The sequence below is a fragment of the Mycteria americana genome, chromosome Z (assembly GCF_035582795.1).
Source record: "Mycteria americana isolate JAX WOST 10 ecotype Jacksonville Zoo and Gardens chromosome Z, USCA_MyAme_1.0, whole genome shotgun sequence".
Classification (NCBI taxonomy): Eukaryota; Metazoa; Chordata; class Aves; order Ciconiiformes; family Ciconiidae; genus Mycteria; species Mycteria americana.
Window position 1 is genome coordinate 12,844,767 of NC_134396.1, and position 12,058 is coordinate 12,856,824.

A 12,058-nucleotide genomic window follows, 5' to 3' on the forward strand; every position below is an offset into this window, starting at 1 on the left:
CCTGTCACCAGGCCGATGGAAAGCTATTGTTCAGAGAGAACCGGTTTTGGGATTCACACTGCCGAACCTGCTGTCAGGACGTCGCTTTCTTTGCCCTGGACAAGGTGCAAACAGGCACATGGGAACAGTCTCTTCTTCAGAAACCTTACCAATCTAGTCTACCAATTCAGGCATTAGGCAGTAATATTAGTTTATTACGTATCTTACATACAATGATTTAAGAGGCTTTTAAGGGTTAAGATGAGTAAGATTCAGTTCTTTCTCAGATGTGTCAATCTGTATAACTGCCTTGCAGCTGATATGTTACTGAGGCTATAAACACAAGTAAGCAGCAGTTAAACCGTGAAGTGCTTAATAGCCACAATGTTTGAGCATGTGTGCTTAAGATTAAAGTTAGAATCCATCCTCATGCTCCTGAATAAAATCAGGACTTTTATTCCTAGGACTCCATATTGCTTCCTAGGACTCCATATTGCTTTAAGAGGCTCATGGTCTAATTCTAATCCCCATTTCCTACACATTAAAACCAATGAGGGTCCAATGGCTATGGGGGATCCCATGACTCTTTGGAGTTTGCTATCTCTTTAGCTGCCCTTCAATGTGTCTAGGCAATATGGCTCAGTTTGTTGCTTCAGCTTCTTGTCTCAGCTCTGCTTGCAGAGTTGTCTCAGCTCCCCTTGCTCAGCCTGCAGTGGTCCCACATTTGGTTTGACTGTAATACTAAATAACAGGTCTCTACTTATTTCAGACTCTTGATTTCCTTTTGGCCAGCACTCCACCATCACTTGCAAATATGAAGGTATGCGTAAATCAGCTCTCTTCAGCGGCGTACTTTCAGAAATATAAACAAAGTATCTGTTTTTTGAAATACTAAAATCAAACTACGTCATCACAAATGTTTTGCTTGCTGCATTTTGAGTTGTGCAACAGGTCAGCGCTCTGCTGAGTCATAGGGACCTGACACATGGATGTCCTGCATGTCCTGACTACACATTATGGGGTCCTTCATGAAAGTTTTCAAGATCTTCTCAGGGCCCTGGTGTTCTACATGATTTATCTTAGTTCAGGGTGCATTTGCCATTTCTGAAGCACTAGATTAAGATTTCGGTTTCCTTATTATAAACATCAGTGCTTTGCCTTTGTCCATGTTCCTAAGGGAGCATTTGGACTGGGACATTTGTTTCTAGCTGTCTGCTCTTCTGCACATTTGTTCTCTCTAGCCCTCAGGTGTGGGGGTTAGAGTCCTATGCAGCTTGTGATCCATAATCTAGGTGCTTAACCTAGCCAGACTTGGCTTTTAAGGACATACTTGTTTTCCTTTGGCAAAGAAATCTGGTTTACAATGTGACAGACTTTGGTATCATCTAGGCAGATATAAATTCCAGGTTTCCCTTAGTATTTTGAAAGGAACAGGACTGAGGTGGTTTGAAGTAAGTCTAGGTTTAAATAAATTCACACATGGATGAGTAAAACAGGCATTATCATATGAACGGGACTGGTGTGTCCGTCTGCTTTCACTCCTTTTGGTATGACACTGGAAGAGGGAAGCCCAGTGCTTGGAAACAAATGCCTGTTAATCACTTGTAAAGGTTGAACTCCAAGACTAACAACTGTGTGGCTGGCTCTTGCAGTAGGATATCTGAGATGTGAAGGATAAAGATCCAATCTCATTAACGAGTAACATCTATGCAAGTTTATTTCAAGTACTTTCCTCCTTGCTGTGGCCCAAGCACAGACAGCCTTCACATAAAGACAGTGACAAACACAAGCTCTTTGTAATGTTCTCCCAGTCTTTGGCTTTCCAACTTAGTTTCCAATTTCTCTTTGATTTCTTTCTGTTACAAATTTGTCACTGCTGCTGGCAGCTGACTTCCCTGATGGGAGGCAGGAAGCTGCTAATGGGGAAACACCTTTCTCTGTGTTGGTTGCTTTTTCACCAAAGGGGTATTTCCTAGGATAGGAAACTATCAAAGGAAGTGAGTATGTTGAGAGGCTGTCTGCCAACAGCACTGCAGCTGCTCCAGCCCTTGCACAGTTAAGATCTTAGAGTGCTGGTGAAGCCAAAACTTTAAGCAATCAAGCAAGTGGGAAAAAACTCTGCCTGAGGAGAGCAATTGTCTTGGTGACATTAGTGAAAGGAAATTGAGGTGTGAGGAGGGAGGCAGTTAGATCCTCACAAGGGGAGCAGAGACTGGTAAATGCTGGCGAAGAGGGTCATTCCTCAGGGAGAGGAGGGAGTGCCCCAGAAAATCCTCCCTACTCATGGGGTTGCCCCTGTTAAAGAAGCACTTGCACGCACATAAAAGCCATATATATATTTATAAACATATGTGTTATACTCCTATCAACCTTGATCTTTTTGATGGCTTTATGTTGGCTCACCTCTTCAGGGATAAAGAGAAGGCTCTTTGGAAGCAGTCAGGTATGGTGCAGAGCCAGAGTGAACCCATGCTTAACTCTGACTTTATGACTTTATGCCTTCACTGCATACAAAGCTTACATGGAGAAGTCTGACTTGCTAATGCTGTATGATTTAAACGTACCAAAGCCATCGATGCTGGCAAAAAAGAAAGCAGGTTGAGTCTGAAAGCAAACTAGCTATCTGAGCACCTTGCCATTCAGGAAGGGAAAAATCCAGAAAGTTCATTGGCAAAAGGCATTTCTCTCCTAGCTGAGCTAAAAGAGACCTCTCCTGGGCTCAAGCTACCAAAGGTGACACAGGAAGACCAAACACAGCAGCTGGTAGAGAACAACAGGACACACAGGGTCAGCCTTGGCTATTCCACGTTCCCTTTTAGTATAAGTCATTAATACTGATCTGCAGGCTAGGATTTCAGCTAACCCTTTTGAAAAGGGAGAAATTATGCAAACTACATGTTTTGCTGTTTATGGACTTGTCGGGAACAACTAAACTGTTCTTAGATGTGCTAGATGTGAGGGAAAAGCTTCTAGCTTTTTTGCTGTATTGGAACTCCTTTAGAAATAAGGAAGTGAAGAACTCACAGAAATCAAGTAACTGGAAAAAAAAGCAAGCATTAAAGGACCTATTTATATAAACACCTTTTTATATATTTTGATTTATAGGTAACTGCCTAGCTGGGTTAATTTTAGATCAGCTGTGTTATTCATAAAGCTTCGTCAGGATGTGTAGTATGTTGTATTATTTTTAGTCCAGGGTAAGCCAGCAAGTTAATAAGAATCACTCTGGGCTTCCCACTCTGGCATGCAGCAGCTCCAGCTTCAGGGAGGGCTGGGGAGGGGAATAGGTGCAAACTGTTTGTCACGGTTTTCTCCAGCCATTGTCTCCCTCCCTGACCTCGTGATAGCGGAGCAGCAAGGGAGTCCACCAGGTATGCGGCAGCTACCTGTTCCTAGCAATACACCGCAGCCAGGGCTTGCAGAAAGACTGGTGTTGTTGCTTCCTTTAGGGATGGCCAGAAAGTGATCAGGGTGCCAAGTCAGTACCGGCACAGAGTGGTTAGGACAGCGTCTCTGTGTGGTCTCACCTTGTGCCTCCTCATCATACCCTGACAAACAAAGCTCTCCGTGCTGACAGCAATCATTTCTGGGCAGTACTGAAGCAATGCTCCCCTCTGCTTTGGCCCTCTTACCGTTTGATAACACAGGCCGCTGCTTCGCTGGCATTTATCCATCATGTTGTGTCTGGAAACTGGGTCAGAGAAGACTAGCTTTTTGACATACACTTTATAATCATCACTCTTCATTGTCAACGGCAAGGTCACACGACTCAGTGGCCTGAGGAGAGGCATAGATGCACTGAACTACTGCCAGAGCAGCTGAAAAAGAGCTCCTATTCATTGCAGATTACATGTTTTGACCTAACTCTGACAGAAAAGCATACCTGTCAGCTCCATGGCAGGCTGATTAGGTTAATTAAGTCCTTGCCTATGAGTACAATAATTAGAACTGTCAGTTGTTTAAATGATGACAGAAGAAAGGCAAGATTCAGGGAGAAGCACTGGAGTTTGGAAGTGCTTGTAGGAGGGAATATAGGAGGGAATCCATAACAGGCAGTGATTTAATACTTCCCTTCAGGCAACCTCATTTATGAATAATGCTGAGGGGAGGAGAAAATGGTATCCACTGGGGTTTGTTTTGTTTTGCACTTACAGTAATTAGAATTGAGATGGTCAATGAGTGTATAAATCAGATTTATAGGCTGCAAGCATAACTGTAGCCTTGGGGTAACCTTGGAAAACTTCACTCTTTTCATAGGGAAGGTCTGCAGAACAAGAATAGTGTATATTTTCTCATCCTCTCAACAAAGGTATGAGAAGCCATCTTGTGTATTCCTGTAGCTTAGGATTTGTCAGTAAATGCCGTGCATCAGGGTGATAAGTTATAGTAGTACCATGGTTAGTAGCACAAAATGAGAAGAGAGGGAAGCTGAGAGAAACGAAACCAGGATACCCATACGTAAAGCTAGATAATATGACTCTGCTCAGTCCTGAGAAGCCTCTTAGGAAGTTTAATTTTTATGCCTCGTTTTTTTAGCTGTAAATACATTTGCAGGGGACCAGAGAAAAGAGAATAAAATGACAGCAGGTCTGGAAAACATAACTTGCTAGGAGCGGAGTTGGGTTTGCTTAGTTCAAAACAAAGAGAAGACTGGGGAGGAAGAGAAGATGCTCATGGTAACATCCTTCCAGTGTGGTAGGTAGAAGTGTGATGGTCACTTGAATCCCATGGCAGCTGGGGAAGGGACAAGAAGAAATCACGTTACATTGCAGCAGGAAAGAGCATGGTGGAACTGGAAAACTTCATAAGTGTTACCATGGTCAGATATTAGAGGAGGCTAAGGGTGTGGTGAAAGTACTGGAAAGTGTTAAGAAGATGGTAGGTGAACATTTATTTGCATTAGTGGAGGAAGATATCTTGCCACCTCTTACAGCTCTATCTATTGGTGACGCTGTAGGGGATTATGATTTAGCCATGGTCAGGTTAGGATGCCAGTAAAGCATCTCCTAGAGGAAGTCAGGGGAAAAAAAAAAAAAGATGGAAGAGGATGGAGAGAAAAAGATCAGGAGCAGCAAGACAGTTTTGGGAACCGGGACTAAAAGGAGGTTTGGAACATGGGTAGATCAAGTTATCCCAGGAAAAGTGCAGAGCAGCTTCATAAAGAGTCCAAAGTCTCAAAAAAACAATGCAGACGCCCCAACAAAGGCTGTTGTAACGACAGAAGGAGAGTAGGGATGAAAAGGTGGAGAGAAAAGTAATGGGGACTGGTCACTTTTTGTAGAAGGGAGTATGACTAACAGCCGAGCTGAGGAAGAAGGGAATGAACAGAGGCCGGAAGACGTGGCCATGGAGAGGTCATTGAAAGCCTCAGTCATGCAAGGACTATGATACTGTGTCCCGAGTTACAAGAAAGTCTTTATTTTAACTGTGCAGCATTAAAATCAGATTTAAAGAATGTAATTCCATGTCTTTTTTTTAAAAGCACATCTGCCCCTAATTTTCTAGCATGCAGGCATACACCACAAAGAAATAATGTAAGCCAAGTGTTAATTAGAAAAATCTTCCAGAAAACATTAACGACTTGTCTTTGTGGAACTGATCGGTTTCTCATCAGACTAGCTCAATTAGAGAAACGTACTGTTAAAGTCTGTGTAACCATAACTGATGTTCAGTTTGGTTTGGACATGGTTTGGAGAAGGAGAAGTAACACACAGACGTGATGTTCTCAGCCATTTCCTGATACTGCTTAAGAAAATACAGCCACTGTAAAGCACAGAACATTTCCTAAGCGTGGCAGTGATAACAACCTCATTTTTTACCGACACTAGATAAGTTTTCTGGGCGGCTGGCATCAGATGCTAGGAGAAGCTCATGAGTTGTATCCATCTCAAGGAAAAGTGCCAGAGCCAATCCCTTTCCCACGAGCAGGGACTGTTGATGTGTATGAGCAGCTTTACCAGTTTAATGAATTGGGTCATTAACAGCAGTGATTCCTCGGGGTAAAGATTGCCTGTGCTGTTTTGTGTTAAGCAGAGCCATCTCCAGCCACTACCGTAAGTCACGCTGCAGGCCTGCTGCCAGCTGTTAAATGCCAGTTGTTGAGGAAAATTCACTGCAGCCTTTTTTCTATGGGAGAGAGGTAAACAGTATTTAAATGGCACAGTGTCACGCTCTGCTCTGCGACTATGGTGAAACTCAAGTGGCTTTAGCTGGGGATCTAAAGACAAAAATCAGGGGTTTCTGATAAGCAAGGCATTTTGTTATTCAAGCCTTTCCCTTCCCACGCAGTGCTCATCCCTGGGCCGCATGCAGGCACCCATTTCCTCTGCTCTTGATGAATACAGCGACAACTGTGGAGCCTCTTCTCTATAAATAAAAGATACCTAAATAATTAAGAAATTAACAGAGACTAAATCTCCAGATGATGATAATGCCCCCAAATCAACCTTCCTTTCAAGGCTATCTAGCTTAAGGGAGTCAGGGGTGTCTGTGCTACTGCAGCAGGAATAGGAAGCACTAAGATTTTATTTTTGCACAATTTTTTTCGCTACAGATCTATGTGCTGTCACACTCCACATACTAAAATTGGGCTAGTGGCTGCTTCACACGATATTTTATTAACTGAAAGTACTTTTTAAAGAAAAATTCTTTCAGGCTTTGACACAGGATCGTGAGTCTCCTCGACAGGGAGGGCTCTCATCCTCCTGCAAGTGTACAGGGAGCTGAAGTGGCTGCGTTTCACAGTGAAACAGGGAGAAGCTCCCTTGCATTTACCATGGGGAAAGGGCTTCATCGCAGGCAGCTAACAGGCACTGAACACAGCGCTCTAACTAGATCCTGGGGTTAAGGGCTCAATTTTCACAGATCACTCAGCAAGTGGAAAAAAATGTTTCAGCTGCAACTATAGGAAATCTCGACTGAACTGGGCTACATCCTTTTTAATTTTACAGCTTCTGAAAACTTGTAAAAAACTCTTACCTTTGGCCCTACACTGGGCTCTTAAGTCCCTGTTTTGAGACATCTGCATAAAAATGGCGTGGTTTTTTCGGGTGCTGGGGGCCTGGGTGAGTGAGTGGAGCCGATGCAGTGGGTGCAGGCTGGGAGCACGTCGACGTGGGTACGACCCCATGCTGTACAGTGCAAACAGTGTTCAACTCAGGCAAGCACTTGCAGACCCGGTGAAGCCCACAGGTTTTGGATGTGGTTTTGTTTATGCTTTTGTTTGGACTTCTTCTGTGTAGAGCTGCTGCTTTTGGACTTACTAGAGGTAACACACGTGCAGTCAGAGCATCCACCCTATTCAAAAGTACTTAGGTGCAGGGTTCACCCAGAGGGATTTTGTCTCGCAGATGGTGATTTCAGGGAGGACCTTGTGGTGTTCTGGAGGTATTGGACACCCAAGCAGGAGACAGCATAGAGGGATTTGATTCCTTCTTGCTCTGGATTTACAAGATAATTGCTGAAGCCAATAAGGTATAATGACCAGTATATTGTATTTTATAAGCAAAAGACAATATAGGGCCAATCTTGTGCTGAGGAGGTAAAGGCTAATGGAATAGCCTTAGGGGCCTTTAAGCATATGTATTTCATAGGCTGATGAGGATGTCTACATTTATCTAACACATGCAAGATGCTGGTGACATGAATGAAAGAGGCAGGGTTAACTGGAGGCTGGCTTGTAAAAAAAAAGCACCAACAAGACCCAGAGGAAGCAAGCAGTAAAACCTCTGACAATAATGACAGGCTTTAGCTGCAAGATGGATATCAAGACCCAGGATTTTAACCCTTCCTAAATTAGAGGCTGTTTGCATGTGCAGTTATATTTCGGGCATGACTCTATTTATAAATAACAAAAAGGTCTTAATGCAACCTGCCAATTTATGCAGATGGACGAAGACAGCTTTGGAGGCTTAATAAACCCTTTTTTTGTTTTACAATACTACATCTGTTTTAGATAATGCAGGAACGCTGTTTAATAAGGTCTTTCATATATGCTTCCAGTTTAATATGTCTCCATAATCCCTTCAGATACTCATATTAGAGAAATTAAACTAGACAAATAGTACAGTGACAAGAGTCGGATCTGAGCAACGATATAAACCAGAGAAGCAGACTCAATCTGTAGAAATGCCCTGGTCAACAAACTAATAAAATTTTCTTTTCTTCCCCCTTGACAAAGGCTACATTTTATTAAGCAACCCCCTTCTGACAGCTGTGTTAATGCAGTTAGATGTTGCTGCTGAGAAACTAATCAGAGAAATGTCTGGAAATAGGTTAGGTCTCCTCTTTGATTTAAAAGCAGAATGAAGTTTGAAATATGACCATTTAAAAATAGATTCAGCCTCTGAGTTGCCATTGTGAATTATTCAAAACTCATTGTTTGATTAAAATCTGGCAACTCAGACAGTTTTGACAAGACTGCAAAACCAATGGTGTCCTTTCTTGTCTGGTCTCACAGCCATTATCAGCATTCGAGACTTCATCTAATTTTATTATTTGGAAAAACCCAGAAGAGTAAAATTTAGAACTCAATGTCAACTGGTACAATCTCATGTAACTTCTTTTACACCAGTTTACCCCAGAATAGCATGTGTCCATTTAAAATTTTACTACATCTTAAATCCAGTAAGGCTAAATCTTTCAGGACTTTCAGGACTATTCCAAGTGATGGAGTTTAAAGATCATTAGTAAATATATTTAATTATGCCTATATTGACTGTACCCCCTCCCTGCCTCCAATGACCAAGTTTTGCATGGCAAAAAAGGAGGAGGCAGAGATTGCCTGTGAACATCAGAAGAGCTTTGCACGGGTAGAGGTGGACGTCTGTCTTGCTTTCCCAGACACTGCTGTAGTTTGGTGCTGAAAACACTTTCTCATTGTGCTAATTCCTTAGTAGTAGCATACTAGCATGCTGCAATGCCAGTTCTCTGCTTCACATGGCTTTACAGAGGCCTTTTGTTAGCAGAGATTGCTGGAGGAAGTCGCTCAGGTCCGCCGAGATCCACCCAGGTCAGCTGTCAGACAGACGCGTGCAGCTGATGCTTACAGGAGGCAAAAGCAACTGTAAACGGCTCCTCCGTGGGCTTCTGGAAACCAGCACCAGCCCTCGGACGCACGGAGCGTGATCCCTCTGCCGTGCATTCACTGCGGGAGGCTGCCTGCAGTCGCAGCAGCCCTGCCCGGGCGGCCGGGCCGTGGCCCGCATGGGGTGGCTGTGGGTGGGGGTGAAGGGGGCCCTGCGGAGGTGCCAGGAGCTGCGAGGAAGGGCTGCCATTCACACAGCCCGGCTTGCCCCTGAGCCTCGCTGACACATCTGGCACACGGTGACTGTGTAGCCTCTCTTTGTATCAGCGGCTCCTTTAGTCAGTGTGCATTTGGAAAGGCAGCTTGCTTCAGAGAGAGTCACTTTGGTTGGGGAAACCCAGGTGTCCCGGCAGAGGAAATTCCCTCCTCCCCACAGTGGTTTGCAGGCTTCGTGGTCCTTGCGCTGGGTGGGCGATATCTTAGATGACCTGAGTGTTTTGCGTGAATGACCCATGCAGAAGAAGTAAGGCAGGTCATACGTGTGCTTGCGTGTGCCCGAGCATGTATAAGAAACCTAAATTGCACGGAAAAGACCATGAAGTCTGTGAAATCAAGGATTTAAAAGGTAAAAAAATATAAAATCGAAACTGAGCAGGAACAGCGTGGAAGAGCCGAGATGATTGCAACAACAGCCCAACAGGGAGCTTGTTGCAAGATGTCACAGCCTTTGGCTGACGCTGCCAGCCCCGCTCTGCCGTTTCTCCCTCCCCTCTCCCCCCTTGTCCTCTCTCCATCCCGGGCATCCTGTTCCCCACGCCAGCGGGGCAGGTGCTGCGAGCACAGTTTTGAGACCTGCTGCCACAACGTCCTCGGCAGCGGGGAGGAGTGACTGTCGGAAGATGCCTCCCCAGTCCCCACGGCCCTGAGCTGTGCTTGGCCGCACCGTTTGCACAGGGTCCCGCCACCAGTGCTGCCTGCGGGCGAGGAACACGCCGACTCACGGAGACCGGGAGGGCTGGAGGACCAAGCCCTGGCGCCTGGCAGAGCCGGGCAACTCCTCGATGGAGGAAGTCAGCAGAAACTGGCAGTAATTTGATAGGACTGTGGTATTTTTGTTCTCTTCCGCAGTAAAGGATCCTGTCCAATGTGGGTAATCATTAAAGATCTCTTATTCATCATTAACGACTGAGGAGTGGCAGCCCCAGCATCTCTGTTCCTCAAGGGCTGTTTCGTGTTATTCTGCAAGTCTGCTGGAGTACTGCTTTTATGCATGTGGCATAAAATCAAAACAGACCTATTTAAAGTCTTTTCCTATAAGCTTTATTGATCATAAAATAGATACATTTCTGAAGCATTGTTCTGCAAACCATTTTAGGCTCTATTTTAGACTAGCTACCTTACCTGCTGTTGTAATTTACTTAGATTCTGTGAGGAAGTAATGAGTGAGAGGGTTTTTTGATGAAATCCAGTTCCCATCATTTTGATTAAACAGCAAATGTTTAATGTCCACTGCTACTGCCTTTTAATATGTATTCAATAAAACTCCTTAAAAAACAAGCCCCAAACCCTTATCTGCAGATCGACTGTCTGATGCACAGAGGGCCCTTGTATCACGGTTTGCTTTCCTCACTGCAATGGTGCTGATGATTTAGAGTCTGTGGTCTGGTGAAGCTGTTCTCCACCCTAACCTGAAAGGGAGAAGCAGCAGCTCCCCAATACGACACTGCAGCTGGTAATGTGAAATGAAAGGTCCTGACTTTGCTCCACTTCCTGTTGTCTGCCATCACTTACCAGGAGCCACTGCTCCAGCTGGATGTCACAAGAGGCAGCCACATTTTGTTCTCCTTCTTCTTAAATGTGGCCATGACCGAAGAGGTGGTGATGGAGGCATCTCTGAAGTGTATGAAGGGAGCACAGAGAAGCCTCCGATCTCTCTGCATTCCAGGAGGTGAACTGTTGACTGGCCAGATGAACTGGCTTAAAGGCTCCATGGGGCTTCAAACTTTTCCCTCTGCCATAACATATGGATATATATACCATGGGGAGGACATCAAGGGAGCCAAACCTTGATAGTTTGGATAGGAATGGAGCAGGGGATGACATCTCAGGAAGCAAAGTCTTGATCACCTCTGATCTTTAAGCTCTTACAAACATCACTAAAGAGAAGAACTATTTCTCATCTGGGTAAATCATTCTTCCTACCTATAAGTCTCTGGCTGGGTTGAGTTGGCTGTTGCAGTGCTAAGCAGGTGCTGCACTCCTGGGTGCCCATGGTGGTTGCATTCCTGCACATGGTTTCAAATCCGTTGGGAAAGTAATTGCTATTACGAGCATCACACACGCACGCACACACAGGCATATCACGAGTAGCATGATGTCATGTTCAGTTCCTGCAAACTGTTACTGTTACAGTGGATTCTCATCATATGGTGGACTACAATACATTCATTTTTTCTTACCAAAAAGTCAAGGGAATAAAACATGTTTTCTCTGATTAACAAAGAAGCCAGATATTCAGAATAATTTTTGAAGCACGAGCAAATTCAAAGCCAAATTAACCAAGTATGTCTGGAGATAGTCTTTTCAGGCTCTGTTTTCTCTCCCTTAAGTCTCTCAGCATGAAAAAATAAAAATCTTGTTGGGTGGTAACACAAAAGCTGATGATTAATTGTAACCTTCTCTCAGGGGTGTTTCATTGCTGGGAATATGTCACACATAGCCCTCAACTGACTGTAAGCATTATCCATATGCAGTAAAATACTGAAAGATTTCTCCCTACATTCAGCCCCTCTTATGATCTAAATAATGTCAAGTGCTCAATTCTACTTCTTTATTTAGAATTTAAGCACCATATGTGAAGGACGCTATCAGCTACATTTTCAACATGAAAGGCAGAGATTCATGCAGGACATGTCAAACTTCCTCAAGATGACATTGAATGGGTTATGACTTTGCATGAACATTTGATAATTAAATTTTTGAGAATGCAGGTGTTTCATGAACAGTGTACATATTTGTATACGCAAATGTGGTAACTGAGCTTCCACAAGTAGA